This window comes from Linepithema humile, chromosome 5, assembly GCF_040581485.1.
Source record: "Linepithema humile isolate Giens D197 chromosome 5, Lhum_UNIL_v1.0, whole genome shotgun sequence".
In the NCBI taxonomy this organism is placed as follows: domain Eukaryota; kingdom Metazoa; phylum Arthropoda; class Insecta; order Hymenoptera; family Formicidae; genus Linepithema; species Linepithema humile.
Window position 1 is genome coordinate 10,709,983 of NC_090132.1, and position 8,416 is coordinate 10,718,398.

At 39.9% G+C, this 8,416-nt stretch overlaps 1 protein-coding gene across 1 annotated transcript in view; it reads right to left on the reverse strand.

Moving 5' to 3' along the window:
• The window catches only part of LOC105668573 (defective proboscis extension response 13), an 89,963-nt gene extending 81,914 nt beyond the window's left edge, over window positions 1–8,049 (reverse strand). The window contains exon 1 of the mRNA XM_012361022.2: window positions 7,240–8,049. The gene's annotated coding sequence lies outside the window, so the exon portion shown is untranslated. The remainder of the gene's footprint in view (window positions 1–7,239) is intronic.
• Window positions 8,050–8,416: the final 367 nt, after the last annotated feature.

Consider the following 8,416-nt stretch of genomic DNA (forward strand, 5'->3'; position numbering starts at 1 on the left):
GATTATGCCTCAGATGCCGGCATTGTGCGCCTTTAATCTACTATTTAAGGGGAACGGGCGGAGACGCATTCGCGGCGTAGTTTCGCAAAGTCGTGCGCGATTAAAATTGAAATCCGTTCAAACAATCAGCCCCTTTTATAATGTAACAAACCCCCGCGTACCGTTGTCCAACGTGGATGGGGGTTGCGCTCCCCTTTGTACAGCCGACTTTCCCCTTTCATCTTTCGCGACCGCCTGTGCAAATATTAAACTATTTGACCTCCTCCTCCTCCTCTCGCCACCCCCCCTCGCTGCCGTTTCCACTACTTTTGCGATGTTTACTGCTGCATATTACCACTCGACAAACAATTATTCCGGCGAAAACGCGATCCGTTGCAATTAAAATAACCGTTTCCACATTATAACCGCACACTGCGCACAATGCGAGAGAAAATTAATGCGGCAAATAGAGTGACCGATATCAGCTGGTAATTTATCGGCTGGTAATCGCCGCAATTATTGGCATTTAATTACCTCCTTCTCCCGTTTTTTCGCTTTTCTTTCCGAGCCGTCACCATCGCTTGTCGAATGACAACTTTCTTCCGTCGATGCTGAAAGAAACTTTTCAGCCGCCGACTCGGAACGCGCAGAGTGGATAACGAAGAAATAAGAAAGTTTCGACGAATTAGCATTATGTAGCGCCGAGGTATGGGATTAATGAGTTCCCTTCATCGTGCAACACTTCTGCTCTCTCAATTCCTTCCCTCGTCGTTCACGCCCTTTGAACGGACTTTTTTTCGTGAGCGCTCTGTCCGTTTATGGCGCGTAATCTTGTAAAATACAGTGTAACCGAACTCTCTCGTGCCGCTTTTTTTCCGGCCGCGCATCGGAAAAGCGTTCTTCAAGCGAGAAGATATACGAAGGACGAAAGAAACAATGGAGACGATATTTCTCTGCGAAATTCTTTTCCTCTCCAATGTAATTGCCCGTTCATTTACGACATTGTCGCAGGTTGTTATTACTTTCAATGAAGACGAGAGATCGCACGAAACGTCAGTGTTAATGCCGACATTGTCGGCTGCAAGAACTCTTGGAAAGTTTTGATATCATTTCGAGTTATTTCGGTCGTTTTCGGAGTTTTTTTCACTCGTAATTGCAACAATAAAGCATTCGAAATAATTAAACAATATATATTACTCGCTGAAATAAATAAATATAAAATCTATGCAAAATTGTATCAGTGTGTTACTTGTTTCTTTTTAATCAGTCATAATTCTAATTATATAATGACATTAACGCAAAAGTAAATTGTTATTTTTGTTATAAATCAAAATCCTTCAACTGTTTACAATACAACTAAATATAAAAAATTTCGATTTGTTTGACATTCACATGTATACAAATATTGAGGATATATTTCTCGCATGAAAAAATAGTAGAACGAGGCTGGAGGCGAGAAAATAAATGAACGCTACAAGTGTATGTATGTAAATATATACGTACAGAGATACGTGAGAAAAAAAATTGCGATAGGATTTGGTAACAGAGGCCGAAATTGAGAACATTTTTCTTACTATTTGTTTTGTCCGCTTGCTTTTATTGCAATACGCGATAAGCTGCATCGGGAGCTCGTGCGCTGTTATCAAACGATCGCTTGAGGAACTTTTAGAAAGAATCGTATCCAATTCGCGATTGTTTAAAGTGCTCCTTCGCTTCTGCTAGTATCACCGAGAAGTAAGGTTATCAAGTTAGGCTCCTTTCCCATCCATCCCATCAATTGATTCGCTATCGCGAAATTGTCGTGCTCAGAGGAATTCTTGGTTGCTTTACTTTTTCAATATTTCTACTTATCCTCCCCCCTCCCCCCTTCCTGTCGCCGAACGAATCATCTACAACATTTCGCAGCTCGCAAATTACATCCCGAAATTACCTCCTTCATTAACCCGGTGTCTGATTACTCAAGATAACTTGGACGCCCTCCACGCCCGGAAATTTATAACTCGAGTTAAAATCCACTCTTGGGTCGGCTTTTTGTGTCAAGTGGATTTTAAATACGAAAACGGCCGATATCTAAAACGCGCGAGTTTTTTTTCTCTCCATTACATTCGGAATGAAAAATATACGTACATATGTATATTAATGCAAATTTGATGTGTGCATGAATGTTAATAAGAGATAAGGATTAGTGCCCCGCGTCAGTGAGATTATTTTAATACGTTTTATGAAAACGTATATTTTGCATTATTAGCAGTTATTTTAGCATAAATAATTAACGGGACATTATTTATGAAGGTGTATATTTCGAAAGAGATTTTACAGAGCGGTCGATGTAGTACGTAGCAAATTTCACGTGGCACGATTGTGTGTTCGGGTGGATTGAAATTTTCATTAAGGCAAAGATAAAGAATTTTAAAAAATAATACAGACAATGCATTGAATGTCAATCAGATGAAAGAAAGATATTTACACGTTTTATATGTACATACGATATCAAAAAGGTATTCAATACCAAGTCTTGCTTTGCCATACGTCGAACACTTTGTGAATAGATATTAGTTTCTCGCGCAATAAATATTAGCACATGACATATTACATCAACAAAACTCTAGCTTTGAGAATATATAAGATACATACAACTGTGCCAGTTATCGTAATATGTGCTGTACACCACATGTGTATAGACTATACAACAAAAACTATATAACAAAAATTATAATATTGCCAAGAAGGAAGCCGTTTCTTGTGAGAAACACAACAAACGCTTCTCTTTGACAGATTTGAACAAAAACAATTTTGAATATATGTTAATTTAGCACTTTGATTTGAATAAAAGTTTGCTACGTACACATGATTTTAACTTGTAAATGTAGTATGTTTAAAGTTTTGAGTCAAGATAATGGCACAATGTGGTATTTTAGATACTGCTCATTTGTTAGTAAAAACAATAATTAACTAATATTGAAGCCGATAAGATATAAAAAACCAAGATACTGAAAATAATTTATAAACATATATTCCTAGAGACTTTCGTCACGTAGTGACATACGGATGACGTTCTTAACAATGTATTGTATGCAGATATAAGTCGTAAATTAATTCAAGATTATTGTAAAATAATTCTGCACAAACTCATGCTTCTTCTCTTTTGCAATCGCACTGTAATTTCCTTGCTCGCTATTATTTTATATACATATTACGCAGTAAATTGAAACATACTTATTTTCCGTGTAGGACTACGAACAGATATATTATTAAAAAAATCCGAAAAATCCGGTGCTTAATCTCTGTTAAGATAGAGCTATATATACAAGAAATCCAATTAAAAGAAAACCTAGCAAGTATACGTACCCGCGAAAAGACCCTGTGTGTCCTACATACGCGAGAGAGCAGAGTAATCCGCATATAGTCGCGCATACGGAATGGGCACACGTGCGGCTGAGAAAGAAAGTGCGGAAAATAAAGAAAATGTCAGTTTTATCTTGATTCGTTGGAATTATTAACGCGGTCAAATGTAGAATGCCGCACGTCGTAAGGATCAGCCGAAATCCAACTAAAGTAATTATTAAAGACCCGATATACGGTTGGAGCACGGTGTGTGACCCGGTAACATGGAAAAACTTACGCAACTCCGGGGAGGACTTATGTGCAACTTTTATGGGAATGGAAAATAATTCGTCAGTGGAGCATCGCGTTGCGAACCCGCGACGGTCATATTTCCGAGACGAAATTTGGAGAGCGCGTTGCGGCAAAGGGATTTTCCGAGAGTCGGAGAAATATATTTACAGCAAAAAGCAAGCCGTTTATTTTATTCCTCCATGAAATTGTCAAACTAAAGTGTTGTTTAAAGTAACGATTCAATTAGCGGCTGCAAAATGAATGAATGATTAAGTGAGTCGCGTCACCCGGGCTCTTCGAAAATATGCATTCGCAGTACAAACAGCGGCAAAATTTGTTTGTAATGCATGCAAATGTTTCAATACGCGTGAAATATTCTCTTTGTACATAGAATACAAGTGCAATGTTATTCAAAGAGCAATTTTACCGTAAAGCAGCTGATAACGACTTAATCGTGAACAAGAAAATTTCCTGATATTTTATCAATTTCGAAATTCATCCGTGTAAAAATATTAATAGTTGAAACGCAAAACTTGTTATATAAAATAAAAAAATACCAAGAATTTATCGCTTATGCTTTATAACAATCTGTACAATCGTACAAAGTATTGAATTCAGATTGAATAATGACATGTGTTTATGGGAGATACGTAATCATGATCGATAGAAGAAATAACAAATGCTCGTGACACGAAATTGTTTCAAAAAATGCAAACAAGCTGCTGAACAACATCTGTCTGATAGACATTTCCTATAAATCTCTGCAAAAATTTGGACGTGAAAGATGCGGCAGCGTCTTTTGAGAGGCTTACAGGCTTCGCGTGAATTAATGCGATCCGGTCTATCCTGATCTACGACAAAATCTTGTTAGTACACCTCGGTGAACGGCTGAAATTTGTGTCTGCGACGTTGCGACGTTGCGAAGACAAACGTATGCAATTAAATGCTCACGTGAACGATATAACAAGCAGAAATCGGAGAAGCGAGCGGAATATTTTCCGTGGCTGCAAAATACGTTCCGAATTAATGATATCAAGCTGATTCTAATTCGCGACGAGAAATTCAATTAATACGCCCGAACGATTAGCTGGAACTCATCACGGCAAAGAGCGAACAGATAAAAGATACGCAATTCGCATCGCTATATGGATGCGCAATATTAAAAGTCTCTTTTATCACGTCTTTTCGTGTCGTATAATTTGCGCATTTAGCTCTGCATAAGACTTGGACTTATCGCGACTGTTTTGCATATAGTTGCACTGGATTTCAAATATAGAATTTCTAATTCATTCATTGTTTGATTCCCTTTGCACAAGTACAATCGAATGCTATTTCTTCTTAATTCTTTCCATTAAACATCTTAACAATTAAAACTCAATTTATAAACTTGTGTTATATTTATACAAAAAACAATATAGTATAAAACGAGCAGTGAGAATTGGCTACAGATTTGACAATAAATCAGCTACTTAAAGAACAAATATTTAACACAAAGATATACGCAATAGATATCTAATTTAAATTTAAAATTACATTTTTACAAATTATATTTCTCTTCTATAACGTATAACACATTAAAAATAAAATATTGCAATGTTAACAGTCGTATTCATATCACCTTTGAATTGCAAAAAGCGACAAATTACATTTTAACAAAATGTCACTCGGTATTTTTTGTAAATCAGGGACAATATAAAAAACTTTATATGTATGTTTTAATTTCACTTATACACACTACACTGTGTGTAAAATGAGAAAATAAGATACCTTTTCGTGACATAAATAACACGAGTCAGCTTTATTTGAGAACTCCTTCATAACAAATTCCAAGATGTTTTTAAAACACCTGAGCACGTCCCTTATCAAATTGATTGATTTATTATCGAGAAAATATATGTAGTCGAATATAAATATTAAAGACGCCAATTTTTTATTCTTTTATGCGCATTTTAATGTACTACGGAAAAATGGAAGAAAATGTCGCCGAAAGAACTCGGACCACTTCTGTTCATGTAAATCAAAAAGGTCTTGTCTACCTTGAGATTCAATTAGTATACCTCGACAACCGTTCCGGTGTTTGTTAGGAACGCAACGTATTGTAACGCAACAACCGACGTCCATGTCGGAGGGTTTACAAGGTGTGTCCAATAAAGGTTTCAGGGCTGCTGGAATGGAACATTGAAAATCTTTTACTGAGAGAATGAACTCCGCAGTTGTTAATTGTTACGGACAATTTTAAGCTTTCAAAAAATTTGATATGAATATTCCACAATTTTTATATTTACACTAATATTTTTTCACTTCTTAAATCTACTATATAACTATTTAACAATTTATTTAAAAAGAGCCATCTTTGTGTTATATTAAATATTAAATAAGTAAACATGCAAAAATAAAATAAACAAATTTAACGTTTAAATATAATCTTAATGATTTCAGTCACTTTAAACATCCTTATTCAAAGTACTCGCCTATTATTTTATTAAAATTTCTCTGAATTTAATTTTAATTAATTAAATTTAAAACATTAAACAGTTGTCAACATTTTTGAAGTATTTGCATTATTATAAATAACATTTTGCTGCAATTATTTTTATTTTTAATTATAATAATTAAAATTATGGTTCACACTCATGATTGTACCAATAATATTTGAAAATATATCCCTTTGCACCAATCTACTTTTGATATAACGTCGTAATATACTTTAATATATTAATTATTTCTTTTTTGGTGTTGATTTCAGACGCAGCCACAAAAAAATGCCAAAAAAGAATCAATCTCGCGCGAGTACGAAGGATACTTGCAGACAAAAGGCTTTTTTCGCGAAAAGCGACGTCACGGTGATAGCCACCCGCACAATAGCATTCAATTATAACGCGACGCGGAAATTAAATAACGTTGAATCAAAATTAAACAAACGACTATTTTACGCTTTTCTAGGGATTGACGGGATTGATTCTAGGGGATGACGGTAGTTAGTTATTATTCGGCAACTGGTTCCAATTTAATTCAGATTCGATAAAAATTAATCTCGAAATAATAATTGTTTGACATCCGCATCAATATCAATCTGTGGCTCCTTGTTCGTCCCGATTTTCCACTTCATTCATTCAATCCTGAAACTTCTCGGACACGCCTGGTACCCTACCGCAGAATAATTCACGCGCGCCGTGCGCGAAAGGATTAATTAATCGCCGAAGGCAGACGCGTCCGCGCTTTGCGAGCGACAGTCATAAGGACTCCACGTAAAAAAGGTCCAAATCCCGGATTCGTGAGTTAAGCGGATTTGGCCGATCGGTCGATTCGCGGGTGTGTTCAATTAGAGAGAATGTCGAGAATGGAATTGCGCCGTGAAAATTTCGCCGCGGGAAATCTCGGAATGCCGTCTCCCCGAGATAACGACGCCCGCGCTCAGGATAAGCCGTCCATCAAGCGGGCGCCGAAAATAACTTCCAGCTGAAGGGGAGCGCAGGACGGGTGGAGGAAACCGCCACCCGCACCACAGGATCCAGTCGTCCGTCGTCTACGATCCACGACGTGGATCCGATCAATACACGACCGCAACGCGCCCACCGGATTCTCGCGGATCCTCGTCGGAGAATCCGCCGCAGCTACGCGCGCATCGCGTGGGACGGGACTTACGTGTCGCGGCACGACGTCACTGGATCGGATCGCTGGATCGCGACTCCGCGCACCGCGGCGGGCGTCGCACGATGTTGACATCGCGGCGGATTAATCCCTCCCGACCTCGGCCGCGAGTCCGTATTCCGCTGTGCTCCCGAAAACTGTGCCTGTGTTCTGCTGCGTCGTCCGTCCACCCCACGGCACGAATGTATCACTTTTCGTCCGTACAAGAGAGTTTATCGCTTCATCGTTGATTTTCACCCATCCCAGCGAATTCAAAGCGTTTCGATGATCCGCTGAGCGTAGTTCGATAAGACTGTCACTTTGTCAATTTAATTCAAATGATGGCGATTCGAGAAAGAAAAAAAAAAGAGAGAGAGAGAGAGAGAGAGAAATTCTCAACACGTCAAAACAAAAAAAAAGACACGCGACGTCGCAGCAATGTGCGCGAGAGGCGTCAAAGGTTGACGGGCGATCGTCGGCCGTGAGCGCGCGGGTTCGACGCCGATCTCGTCGGGAATTGCACTGGCCGGTTCAGCCCTTTACTCTGTGGCGGAGGGGTGGCGGCATGAGAGAGTGCGTCGCGGGGAAGGGATAAATGGGTAGGAGGGAAAGGAGAACGGGAGACAGGGCGCGGTGGGGACGGTGGGACCGGCGTGGGAGGATGGAGAAAAGCCGTGGAGGGCAGGGAGGGAGCGGAAGGAGGGAGGATGAGGATATATACCTAGCAGCATCCACAGTGCTGAAAACCACCGTGGTACATTTCGCGTGGCTCCCACGAGGGACGGCGAGCAGTGGCGGCGGAAGCTGTGTGACGGAGGATAGGGAGAGACACTGAGTGAAGAGAAAAAGAGAAAGACAGAGACAGAGAGAGAGAGAGAGAGAGTGGCAGAAAGAGAAAAAGATCGCGCGTAAAGAGGGGGGGAGCGAGATGGAGCCGGTGGCCTCTAGGAAATTAAAACAAAAAGCATAGGGAAGCACATCGTGTCGCTGGAAACGGACTCGTACACACGCCGACGCGCTTCGTCTCTCTCCCTCGCGCCGCGTCGCGCAACCACGTCCGTCCTCCTTCCGTCGTCGGTCGCATCGGTTTCCCTTCTCCGTTGGGCGGTGCCACTTTTATTTCCCTTTATCGTTTATTACGAGTGGTACGTTGCCCGCCGACACGCTCGTCGTTGAAAAAGACGCGCAAGAA